The sequence below is a fragment of the Eumetopias jubatus genome, unplaced genomic scaffold, assembly GCF_037043125.1.
Source record: "Eumetopias jubatus isolate StellerSeaLion01/CBP00866 unplaced genomic scaffold, mEumJub1_p1.0 scaffold_5, whole genome shotgun sequence".
NCBI classification, from domain to species: domain Eukaryota; kingdom Metazoa; phylum Chordata; class Mammalia; order Carnivora; family Otariidae; genus Eumetopias; species Eumetopias jubatus.
The window spans coordinates 144,222,303-144,236,116 of NW_028274811.1; the positions used below are offsets into that span (position 1 = coordinate 144,222,303).

Sequence of the window (13,814 nt, forward strand, 5' to 3'; positions counted from 1 at the left end):
AATGAAACAATATTGATACATTATTGTTAACTAAAGTCCATTGTTTACATTAAGGTTCACTTTTGTGTTGTACAGCTTTATGGGATACATAATTACCGTATCATACAGAATAGCTTCAACTACTAAGGAAAACCAGAAACAGACAGTAATTAAAGAGGTTAAAAACATCTTTTATTCATGGACCATTGCAATAGGGGAAAAGAGACCCAGTATTTAAGTGGGCTCAAGACAGCATGAACAAATGGGGATTTATGGCCAACAAGCAGGGTGGTGATCAGTAGGTGGAAAATTTCTAAGAAGAAATATCAGGAGCCAGAAGGGATTCTGGCTAAACCAATATTCAGTTAAATAAATTGCTCTGTTCCATTTTATTTGGAAAAAAAAAAAAAGAGGTGAAGGGAGTTCTTGTTGCTGAACTTTAGGTGCAAATAAGGGCGGCCTGCTGGGAACAGGACTCCTATAATGCCAAATAATGTCTGGAAAGCTGTGGTCCAAAGCCATTTTTGCTGGTTATAAGCGGGGTCTCCAGAACCAGAGGGAGCACATAGCTCTTCTTAAAATCGAAGGTATGTATGCTCGAGATGAAACAGAATTCTATCTAGGCAAGATATGTGCTTATGTGTACAAAGCAAGGAACAACACAGTGACTCCTGGTGGCAAATCAAACAAAACCAGAGTAATCTGGGGAAAAGTAACGCATGCTCATGGAAACAGTGGCATGGTTTGTGCCAAATTCCGAAGCAGCCTTCCTGCTAAAGCCATTGGCCACAGAATCCATGTGATGTTGTACCCCTCAAGGATTTAAATTTAATGAAAAGTAAATAAAGGTGGAGATTTGTTCTCTTGTAAAAAAAAAAAAAAAGAAAAGAATATTGATGAAGCCAGGCCAGGGTGATCAGGTATCAAGGGTGGGGTATTCTGTCTAAACTGGCTTAATAGGATTCTTGCTATAACTAGGCATAGGGGTCCTATAAAGATGGATCCCAAGGTTGAGGACTAGAGGGTTTAGGGGAGCCTGACTGAAGTTTGGTTAAGGAGAGAGTCTTTATTAAACTTAACAATCTCCTATGCTTTAGCTCTTCATCTTTCACACCACACCACCCAACACTCCCTAGTCCATGGGAAACCACTGATCTTTCTACTGTCTCTATAGTTTTGCCTTTTCCAGAACATCACATAGTTGGAATCATAAAGTATGCAGGCTTTTAAGACTGTTTTCTTTAACTTAGTAATATGCATTTAGGGTTTTACTATATCTATTCACGGCTTAAGAGCTCATTTATTTTTTATTGCTAAATAATATTCCATTGTATGTACGTACCATAGTTTGTTTATCCATTTATTTATGGAAGGACTTCTTAGTTGCTTCCATTTTTTTAGTGATTATGAATAAAGGGCCTAGAGATGTTCATATGCAAGTTTTTGCGTAGACAAATTCTTCAACTCAGTTAAGTAAATACTAGAAGCAGAACTGCTGGATTGAATGATAAGACTATGTTCACTTTTGTGTAAAACTGCCAAACTGTCTTTCAAAATGGCTATACCATTTTGTTTTTCCACCAACAATGAAAAATTCCTGTTGCTCCACATCCTTGTCAGCATTTAACGTTTTCATTTTGGGGGATCTTAGCCATTCAAGACATGTATGTATCTTATTGTTTTAATTTTCAATTTCTTAATAATATATCATGTTGAACACTCTCTTATATGCTTATCTGCCATCTGTATATTTTCTTAGTAGAGGCATCCATTCATATCTTTTCGCCATTTTTTTTAAAGATTTTATTTATTTATTTGAGAGAAAGAGAATGAGAGACAGAGAGCACGAGAGGGAAGAGGGTCAGAGGGAGAAGCAGACTCCCCGCTGAGCAGGGAGCCCTATGTGGGACTCCATCCCAGGACTCCAGGATCATGACCTGAGCCAAAGGCAGTCGCTCAACCAACTGAGCCACCCAGGCGCCCCTTGGCCATTTTTTAAATTGGATTGTTTGGTGTGTTTTTTTCCTTTGCCAGACATGTGTTTTACAACTCCATTCTCTGTACCGGATTGGCTTTTTATTCTAACAATGTCTTTAAGGAATAAAATCTTAATTTTAATAAAGTCCAATTTACTAATGTTTTCTTGCATTGATTGTGCTTTCAGTGCTGTTTAAAAAACTCAACACCAAAACGAAGATCCCGATTTTCTCCTATCTTATCTTCTAGAAGGAGTACAGTTTTGCATTTTACATTTTAGGCCTACAATCAATCCTTTCTGTGTTAATTTTTGTGAAAGGTGAGTTTAGTGTCTAAATCACTTATTTTTGCATGTTGATATCCAATTTTTCAAGCACCATTTATTATCTATCCTTTCTCCTTTAAATTGACTTAGTCCCTTGCAAAAGATCACTTGACTATTCTGGGGATCTCTAATCTGTTCCATTGATCTATTTGTCTATACTTTTGCCAATAGCATGGTGTCTCGAAACTGCACCTTTTATGGTGAGTCTTGTAATTGAGTAGTGAGAGTCCTTCAATTTTGTTTTTCTTCAGTAATGTGTTGCTATTCCGGGTCTTTTGCCTTACCTTGTAAGCTTTAGCTTCCTTTGTTGGTATGATAAAATAGCTTGCTGGGATTTTTATTGCAACTGGGTAGAATCTATATATCAACATGGCAATAACTGACACCTGAAAAATATTGATTCTTCTAACCCATGAACAAGAAACATATCCCCATTTATTGAGATCATCTTTGACTTCTTTCAATAGAGTTTTGTGGTTTTCCTAACATAGAACCTGTATACTTTTGTTAAATTTATACCAAAGTATTTCACTTTTGTTGTCATTGCTATTGTAAATGGTATTGTGTTTTTAATTTCCATGTAACAATCATTCATTGCTGATACATAAGAAAGCAATTGACTTTTATGTATTCACCTTATGTCCTGAAATCTTGCTATAACTTTTTAGTTCCAGGAGTTTATTTTTGTCAATTCTTTTGGATATTCTACATAAACAATCATATTATCTGTAAATAAATATACAATTTTATTTCTTGCTTTCCAATAGGTATACCTTTAACATCTTTTTTCTTTTTTGTTGCATTAACCAGGACTTCGTGTGTGATGTTGAATAGGAATGGTGAGAGGGCCATCCTTCCCTTGTTCCTAATCTTAGGGAAAAAGCATCTAGTTTCTCACCATTAAGCATAGTCAGTATTAGCTGCTGCTTTTATGTAGATTCTCTTTAACTAGTTGAGCAAGTTCCCTTCTGTTCCAAGCTTGCTGAGAGCTTTTATCATGATTGGGTACTGAATGTTGTCAAAGGCTTTTTCTGCTATTACCAAGTGGAGCTACATTTTAGAAATCTGGGTGGATATTATTTGTGTGAATATTTTATCTGAAATTTCTGAAAATAAAAGGACAAATCATATTATTTTTAGGATGCTTTGTGAGATACCTAGTGAAAACACTTCCATGAAATACATTAAAAACTAAATCATAAATGTATATTTTTATATTCTGGATTTGGCCTGTTATGATTATGCAATAAATTTTAACTTATAAAATATGAACCAACTGTAAATCCTCTTTGGGCTGAAGTAAAAATATATATGATATTTGATCAAGAAAGGAATGTTTTCGTTTTTTAGTGTGGGGCACTGATCCTTGGAAAGTTTTGAAAGCTAAATGGAATTCATCTCTTCAGAATAAACTACTTTACATGGAAAAAAATGTAATTTATAAAATTTTTAAGTCATTTTTATTGAGTTATAATTCACATACAATATAATGCACCTATTTTAATTGTATCATCCAATGACTCTTTAAAAAGAAAATGTAAACTGTTGTATAACAACCACCACCATCATGATGCAGAACATTTCCACCATCCAGAAAGTCCACCTCTGACATTTTGTAGTCAGTCTCCTCCCTCACACAGAACCCCTCACAACCACTGATCTGCTCGCTGTCACTGCCTTTTTGCCTTTTTTAGAATTGTATGTAAATGTAATCATACACTATGTACTTTTTCATGTCTGTTTTCTTCAGCTCAACATAGTTCTTTTGAGATTCATCCATGTCATAAATAGAGAAAATGTTTTTCTTCATAGATGAGATTAAACTTTAGGAAGGTGAAAGAAATCTAACAGGATGCTCAGAGGTGGCTAAGATTTGTCTGTGTCTCAGCATTAATTTTCCTTACAAACTGGCCATTTTGTTGATGAAAGATGAGCACATGAAGTCAAGATCTGAAGTTAGTCAGTCTGGAGCATATCAACTTGCAATTGATCAGGCGTCTGCCAGATGACTCATTATAATACCATTTTTCTTCCTTTGTAAATTTTTTGAGGCCCCTTACCCATTGTTATTGAAAAAAAAAGATTATACATTTTTACTGTCTAGGTCTCTCCCCTTCATCCTGATGTAAACCTTGGGTATCTTGCAAGCAAAATGTAAGAGTGTGATGTGATGCAAACAGAGAGCAATCTCAGGAAAGACACAAATGATGGAAAGTTAGAGGTACACTTCATGTTTCCTTTGAATGTAACTCAGGTTTTTCCACCTGGATCTGTTAAAATGTTAAGCTGGAATGATCTGGCACTGGGAAGACTGAGGAATTGTTAAAATATACAACAATGGGTATGTTTTCAGGATTGAAAAATAACATCAGTCTATGATGATTGAAATGATCTAGTAGAAAGGGAAAAAAATGATGATGCAGAAGAGAGAAGCGAGAGCCATTGGTGGCACATACATTATTGGATGAGGAAGTTCAAATGCAGGAGCGGAGGTGCTGGCCTGGGTAGGTACCTCCTAAGCAGTTTTTCTATGCTATAACATAAGCTATAAGTGAACTTAAGCACAAGTGTACATAGCAGAAAGGCAGAGTGGTAGAACTTTATTTAAGTTCTTTCTGGTTACTTTTTTCTTTTTTTTTTTCTGGTTACTTCTTAATGAGGGTACGCAGTTATTAATAACGACCTTGGCAATGAAGGGCAGAGGTAGGGTGGAAGTTAGGGCATTGGAGAAGATCTAGATAGTGAAAGAACATCTAGATATGAGAGACTTGGGGGCCACCTGGGTGGCTCAGTCAGTTAGGCATCCAACTCTTGATGTCAGCTCAGTTCATGATCTCAGGGTCGTGAGATTGAGCCCTATGTCAGGCTCCACGCTCACACAGAGCTTGCATAAGATTCTCTCTCTCTCTCCCTTTCCCCCTCCCCCTCCCTCTCTCTCTCTCTAAAAATAAATAAATAATAAAATAGATACTGAGAGGCTTGGGATGTTGAAAACTCTGATGTGGCAGGCACATTGCTAATGTAACCATGAGTTAGGAGCTTAAACGTTCGAAAGGTGTAGGGAAGCAATGAGGATTTGGAACATGACTGTAAGAAGTGGGATTATGTGATATAATTTTATGTTCTTAAATTCAAAACTGGGGGTTAGAGGAAGGTGAGATGTGAACTATCTGGAAATGGACATGAGGAATAAGGAAGACACCTCCTCATCTCCAGGCCAAAGTCATAACATGTAGGAGAAAGAAGGGTTCCACTTGAGTGGGTTGTCAGAGTTAGAAGTTTTCTCTATGAAGTTTCAGTTATTTGGTAGAGCTCAAAAGTCAAGGGCACACTGAGAGAAGAGATGAATCTTTTGGAGATTTGCTGCTGATAGATCAGGAGTTCCCAAGAACAACAAGGAGGATTTGAGGGGTTGGAGGAAGCATTGGAAATGGAAGGTCACCATACGGACTGATTGAGCATGTGGATCAGGCTCAGGAGGACCCAGAAGTCCTGGGCTTCTGCAGAGACTAAGATAAGAAGAAGGGTTAAGCGTCATAAAGAGACTAACACTAGTAGACTCTCAAGGCAGAGGATTGTGATGAAGGCTAAGTGTTCTGGGGAAAGAAGGGTTGTGATCGTTCCAGAAACAGCTAGCATTCTGGGATGCTGCTCATCCTGCCAATGAAGCAATGGAGGTCAAGTACAAAAGGCTTTTTTCCACAAATCTTTGAGGATCCCTTTTCTAAGAAAGACTCTCTGTCTTAGTCAGAATGCCCAAATTTGAAGGAAGAAATTAGATAGATGATAGATAGATAGATAGATAGATAGATAGATAGATAGATAGATAGATAGTAGGTAGATAATAGATGATAGAGAGGTAGATGATAGACAGATGATAGAGAGATAGAAATAGATAGATATGTAGTTGGCTCCTTTATCTAACCGGTTAAGGGCTTTAGTGGGAAGTAGCTCTTCTATGCACCTAAGACCTGAAGAACACACTTTTTTGGAAGGGGATGCTAGAAAAGATCTCTGATGAATTTTAATGCAATAGTTAGTACTGAAGTTCTGACCTCTTTCAGATTTGGAAAAATTTTGATTACATTCAGCCTCAAACCAGAATAACGAACCCATTACAAACAATCAAAGTAACACTGGTGTTCTAAATATATTTTATGTGGAAGACTTCTCATCCATATAATCAACCACAACAAAATTTAATATAAAATTTAGAAATATTGGATTTATTTCTGATAATAGAGTTATTTTGCCTTGTTATTTTTATGTAAACATAGGTTTTAATCTATATGTATTTATCTACATGCCATATTATGTATCTGAAAATAAATTATCACAGAGAGGCAGTCATGTATGTTCTGTACACTCTAGGATGAACAGAAGTAATCTGAAAAAATTTCAATCTATTGCATGCCCCAGAGTTAAATTTGGCTTATCTATCCATTCAATTCTGTGCTGCTTTTAAGTTTTTATTGTTAACTTTACATTCAGTTATATGGGCAGTCTCAATATTCTATAATCAGTTAAGTCCCAAATAAAATCTTTCAGCTCTGTCAGACTTCCCTTTCACAGGAAGAGATGGCATTATGACTCAACACAGCACATGAATAGTAGCAGCCAGAAGTGATTTTCTTCAAATATTAACACTTATTTTAGAGTTAGTGCATTTTTTTTTTTGAGAGAGAGAGAGAGAGAGAGATGGAGGGGCAGGGCAGAGGGAGAGGGAGAGAAAACCTCAAGCAGGCTCAACACCCAGTACAGAGCCCTACTTGGGACTCAATCTCATAAACCTGAGATCATGACCTGAGCTGAAATCAAGAGTTGGCCACTTAACAGGCTGAGCCACCCAGGTGCCCCAAGTTATGTATTTTTATAACTGCCTGGGGATCTGAAATCCCACTGTTTCATTGTGTGCAGATATCAGAGATTGCAAAGGCTTTATGACTATGACGTCAAACTTGGGCTTCAGTTGAGATCTATGATCAGAAAAGGTCCTTCTTCCTCTGGCCCTCAGGTGGGCCTAGTCTCTTTAAGGCAGTGATTATTTTATATGTCTCAGAAGGATAAACTTTATGCATCTTATAACATTTTGCTAGTAAGTTATGAAGAGAAAACATAGTCTTTTTTGAGTAAACCTACAGATGTTTGGCCATTTGCAATTGATTTATTTTCACTACTAGAAACTTTATCATCTGCTTAACTACTATAGTTTAATTAATGAGAGACTGTAAGCTGGAATTAATTTATCTAGTCACTGAATTTTAAAGAACTTCTGTGTTTACTTAATGGTTTTATCCACCACAATGCAAATATTTACAATATAACATTAAATTTAATAGCCAATAATAATGTTAAAAAATGAACATTAAGCTTTACCCAGTAATTTCAGGGTGCTTTTATCTGAAATTTTATTTTTTAGTAGGAATCAGCTGGCGTCTCTAGTAACTAACTTCTTGTAATAATTTTAATTGTTTAAGCTCAGAATAACTTTATAGTTTTAACATTAGCAACACAGGTTTTAGATGTACAATAGGACTTCAAAAGCAGTGTTCCTTATAAAAGAATGTGGATTTCATAGAAGAAGATAGTTTTACTTATTTTCTGTGTGATGTAATTGAACTGCCCGAATTTAATTTTGAAATTCATCATGGTTCTTAGTGGCCTTTCTACCTTGAATAAACAACTTAAAAAGAACAGAGAGAGCCAAAAGACCCAGACTGAGCACAAACTACTTCTGAGACATAATAGAGGATTTTTAGAAAAAGTATCTCGTGTTTTCTTGCTTTCCTTTCTCTTTTTATTTTCCCCACCCCATCCCCCCAACACTGATCTCCCCTTCTGGAGATTTCAAGAGAAATGCTCAGCTCCCGCACTTGGCTGTGGAAGGTCTTAGCTGCTGGCGCCATGCACCATTGTTGTGGAAGAGAAAACAACTGGTTCATACTAATAACTATCAAACAACTGAGCTGCTATTGTAGTAATGCTGGGATATCTTTTCCCTAACAATTGATGGAAATGACTCTCATGCCACCTGAGGAGCCATAGTATGCTTATCTAAAAGAGACACCTTTAGATTTTGTCATCACTTAAGATTTAGTTGAGTCACATGAAAGAATCCCATACCTTAGTTTCCGGCTCCAGGGAAACAAGTGTTTTCTAAATGACTAGCCATCTAAGACCAATTTTTGAATTGTTAGCAGTAAACTAGTGTAAGTAGCTTCATGAGCATAGGGAGAAATATAACATATTTTGGAACTAACTTCTACATATCCAGCCAGTTGGGCTATTTTTGATAAAATACCTTGAGTGGGAAAGGGAGTCAATCAACAGCTCTCTTTTTCCAAAAGCAGTTTAAAAGTTAGAATTATTTCTAAGCATTTTCTTTCCTTGTTTCCAAATTTTCTACCCATAACTGAACTATGTGGTTTTACATCCTGGGATATTAGCCTAACGTATTAAGAACCTGACCTCTAGATTCAAACCCCCTTCTGTAGATTCCTGATTCTACCTTCTATTAAAAGGGTGGTTCTCAGGTGCCTCGGTGGCTCAGTTGGTTAAGGGTCTGCCTTCATTCAGCTCAGGTCATGATGCCAGGGTCCTGGGATCGAGCTCCCTGTTGGCTCAGTGGGGAGTCTGCTTCTCCCTCTGCCCCTCCACCCCCCCATTCTCTCTGTCTCTCAAATAAATAAATAAATAAAATGTTTTTTAAAAAATAAAAAAAAGGATAAAAGGGTGGTCCTCATCAATTTATCTAAGTCCTCTTCTCTTCAGTTTCCTTATTTGTGACAGTTGAAGAACGACATGTTTGCCAATGTTGCAGGTCTGTAAAAATTTGAAGAGATAATATATATATTCTGAATAGTCTATGGCACACAGTAAATGGTAACTGGCTATTATTTCCCCCCAAGAGCATTTGCAAGTATGAACACAGAGCAAGTATCATTGTACATATGCAAGGCTGAAGCTGATAAAAAGCAAACTTCTAGATATCATATAACAAAGAGTTGCAAAGTTAACTTGCACAACAAAGATGTTTGAAAAATTGGAGCTACTCTATTTTATATCTGTCTAGTCTGGTCTTTTGTCTGAGCTGACTCCCACAGATTAAGTAAAAAAGAAAATAAATAAATATCCAAGTTGGTTTGAAGTTAGTCTTACATGATTATTTAAATGTAATCTTTAGGACAATATTAATTTCTACGGGAAAAAACTAAGTCTTCAAGCTTCTTCCTCCCTTTCCCCAAAATAAACTTGATATATGTGGTGAGACCTAACTTGACTTTGTTCTCATCCTTATCTGTGCCTTATAGGCATCTGTTGTCTCCAGAGCCATATCGCTCTGTCCCCTGAGCACTGCTTACCCTGCTGGTCATAGGAGCTGAAGGGTTAGCTGCTTTCATGCACAGCCTGATCTAGTTTCAACCTGGAACATGTCCACTTGGCCACCAGCCACATCCTCCACCCTTCAATCATCCAGAACTCTGGTATCTCACCTCTGCCATGGACCAGCCCTTGTCCACTAATTCCACCACTCTAACCTCAAGGGCATTTCAGCAAAGTTAACTGGCAGGTGCCCCTTCTCCTGGCCACAACACGTTGTCCTATAGCAGTTCTCCGTGTGGGTAGACAGATTGCACCACCATTTTGCAACATGAATCACTTATCCAATACACATCTCCCCTTTCTTCAAGCCTTTGACTGTTTAGGCACAGGGTATTGGGAGACACCCTTCTGAAGTTCTGTTCCCACAAAATCAAGCGGCATGGAAAAAGCTGGCTGTTCGTACCTTTCTCTCTCCTGTGTCCTCTCCCTCCCAAACCTGTCCTGTCTAGCATGGGTCAGATTTTTTCTGACAGAGAGTATGTGTAATTTTGCTTTTGTCTTGAGGATTTGGATATCAGCCAATGAATTTCTGGGGGGATTATTTCCCATAAACTAATGAAGTAAATCTGTAGATGTCACAAAGTGTAGACACATTGGTTACAAGACTATTTGATAGCAACTAAATTGGAAGAAGACCTCATTTAGTGGCTAATGGATATATCTCTAAAATAATATTTTAGTGGTGGACTGCTATGTGATTTGGGGCACATAACTTTTAGAGAAGTTCAGAAAATTAAGAACATTGCAAAACAAAAGTTTTTCTATTTCAATATATTAACTTGTGTTTCACATATTTTCATAATGTATGTTATAATCAAGTCCAAAATGAACACACAAAGAAAATAGAATAGATGCTAAATTTAGTCTGATTTTAGAAATAAGGAAATTAAAATAAGAAATGGGTATATGAATTGATTTTTCAAAGCACCATCTACTCCAATTAATGATGCATTTCAATAACTCATTTTTAGGTTCAACAGTTATGTTTCAAATCATGAAATATATTGCATTATCAATTGTTCACAAAAATATATTCTTTTTTCTTTTTTTTAAAGATCTTATTTATTTATTAGAAAGAGATCGGGTGGGAGAGGAGAAGTAGAGGGGGAGGGAGAGGGACAAGCAGACTCCTGCTGAGCATGGAGCCTGGTGCAGGACTTGATACCACAGCCCTGAGATCACAACCTGAGCCAAAACCAAGAGTTGGACATCCAACTGACTAAGTCACCTAGGTGCCCCCCAAAATTGTATCATTAATTAAATCCAGAAAAATAATTAAAAACAAATCTTGACATTGCTGTTTTTAATGAAATATTTTTGGTTAAATCACTTAAACACTTAGTATCTTAGTTCTTTCCCACCTAAAAGGTGACTAACAATAAACTAAGTCATAGAGTATAAACACATAAAAGAGTTAATAAAAGCATTGTACTCATACGCATACTGGGAGATAGTATGTGCTCATTAAAAACACCAAACCATATTATAGTTACCATAGTTATATTATTATTATCACTAATATAGTTTGTTAGTTACTTTGCACTGCTGTTGTAATAAATTATCAGTTTGCGGTTTAACCACACTAATTGATTATCAGTAGCTCTATAGTTCAAAATTTCAATGCAAATCTCAACAGATTAAAATCAAAGTGTTGACACCAATTTGCTCCTTTCTAAAGGCTCTAAGGGAGAACCCGTTTCCTTCCTTACCAAAGTTGTTAACATAGTTTAATTTCTGGTGGTTGTAGGACTGAGGTCTTTGTTTTCTTCCTGGATATCAGATGAGGGCCATTCCCCGTTCCCAGAGACCATTAAATTCCTTGGCGTATGGTCCCCTTCCTCCATCTTAGGACCAACAATAGCAGTTGGGTCACACTGACACTTTGAATCTCTCTCCTCTCTTTTTATTTTCCCTCCTGTTGCCTCTCTTGCACCTAAGCTTCTGCCTTCATCTTTCACTTTTAAAGGATTAAATTGGACCCACCTGGATACTCCAGAATACTCTTCCATTTCAACCTTCTCTTTCAGCTCTTCTGCAAAGTTCCTTTTTACCATGTAAGATAACATAGTCACAGGTTCCAGGAATTAGGGAGTGACACCTTTGGAGTCCGTTATTTTGCCTATGGCATACAGAATCTAAGTATTTTCATTAGTGTATTGGTGTGTCAATAATTGGGAGTTTGTATCAAAGCTTGAAGGTATATTATTCATGCTATGATGTGGGTCTATTTCTTGTCATTAAAGGCTTGTATTGTTTTCATAAAGTCCTGAGTAATAAAGTGCCATTCCAAGAATTATTGCATATAAACCCCTCTCTATATTTAGCTTAAGACATTGTCACGTATAAGATACCATGATATAAATAAACCTTTTAAATAATATTGCAAAACTGATAATAACCCGAATATAAAAATACTGGCCAGGTCAATTTAATTATGGAACATAATTTATCATATGTGATGCATTAAATTCTATTTATGAAGATTAGCTAATGGATAGGGAATGCTTATTATATAATATTAAATTTGAAGGGATCAAGACACCAAATAAATATACAGTCATGTGCCAGTTTTGTTACACAATACAATGCATACAAGATACAAAGAATTCTCATGTATAACACAAGTATGAGTGGATTACCTTTTAAAATTTTAGCGTATATCAACATTACTCTCTTTTCTATAATTAGCTTAAAATTTTTAATACAGAGATTATTTTTCTTTTTTTTAAAGATTTTATTTATTTATTTGACAGAGACAGAGCAAGCACAAGCAGGGGGAGCAGCAGAGGGAGAGGGAGAAGCAGGCTCCCCACTGAGAGGGGAGCCGATGCAGGGCTTGAGCCCATGACCCTGGGATCATGACCTGAGCAGAAGGCAGATCCTTAACAACTGAGCCACCCAGGTGCCCCAAGATTATTTCTTTTTATAAGCACTGAGACCAAAAAAAAAAAAAAAGGCTGCCTCTTGGCTTTACCTTTTTTCCCCAGGAATCACATGAGAACACATCTCTGTGTGTCTTCTATGCTGTAGCCTAAGAAGGATGATTCAAATCCAGAAAAGGTTCATGTGCAAATAGTACCAGTTCTTATTAGTCAGAAAGGCAGTTGCCAAAACATTCTTATCATCTAATAAAAGTACCTGCTTAAGTGTCACAATGGAAGATTTTGCTATTGAAACTACTTATGATCCATATATTACAGGCTGTATTGTCATTCAAGTAAAGTATTTGCTTTCATTAATATCAACATTGTTCCTACTTCGTATAGAATAGTCCTGCATCTTAGAGAAACTAAGTGGATACACTTTGAAAATCATGTAAGTATGAAGTGTGAGCTCAAGAATTCAAGTAGGGGGTGGCTCAGTCCGTTAAGCTTAAGCGTCTGATTCTTGGTTTCACTCAGGTCATGATCTCAGTTCCTAAGATGGAGCCCCGTATAGGGCTCCGTGCTCAGAGCCGAATCTGCTAGTCCCTCTCCCTCTGCTCCTCCCCTCGCATCCTCTCTCTCTCTCTCTCTCTCTCTCTCAAATAAATAAATAAATAATCTTAAAAAAAAGAGTTCAAGTAATTGCTTATTCTAGGGGCATGGAATTGATTTCATAGCTACCACAAACGAATAGAAGTTTACGTATCAGAGAAACTAAAGGGAAAAAAAAAGAATATATGATGGTGGGAATAAGACAAGAAACAGGGAAAACTGAAAATAGCTGTAAGATTTCTGGTCAAACAGATTTCAAGGATGTCAAAGACGCTCTAAGGAAGAGATGATAATAAAACTTTGAATTGCGGGTGACCTTGTGACCTTCAAGCAGTGATGATCTCTAGGCAGATAAATAGAATACTGAAGAACAAAACGGTGTGCAAACTGGAGGAACACATTAGTAACCGAGAATAGCCAGAAGGAACTCTGTGGTCATAGGCACGCCATGCTAGAGGGGCATAAACAGCAGAGAGGTCTTGAGCTTTGGAGAATCAAGAGCAGTGAGACAAGCATCCGCAAAAACATGTTTTCTTGGCTCCAGAATGATCAGATAATAAATCAAAGGGTGCCAGTGCAAACACTAAGTAATTGGATATATGCTCCTCTATCTTGAGACTTAATTCAATACCTTCCTTTGTCACTTTATCAACAGGAAAATATTCATTATTGGA

The 13,814-nt window shown here is 36.8% G+C and overlaps 1 pseudogene; it reads left to right on the top strand.

The window, feature by feature from the left end:
- The first annotated feature begins 472 nt into the window (after positions 1-472).
- LOC148164425 (large ribosomal subunit protein eL33 pseudogene) lies at positions 473-805 on the top strand (annotated as a pseudogene).
- Positions 806-13,814: the final 13,009 nt, after the last annotated feature.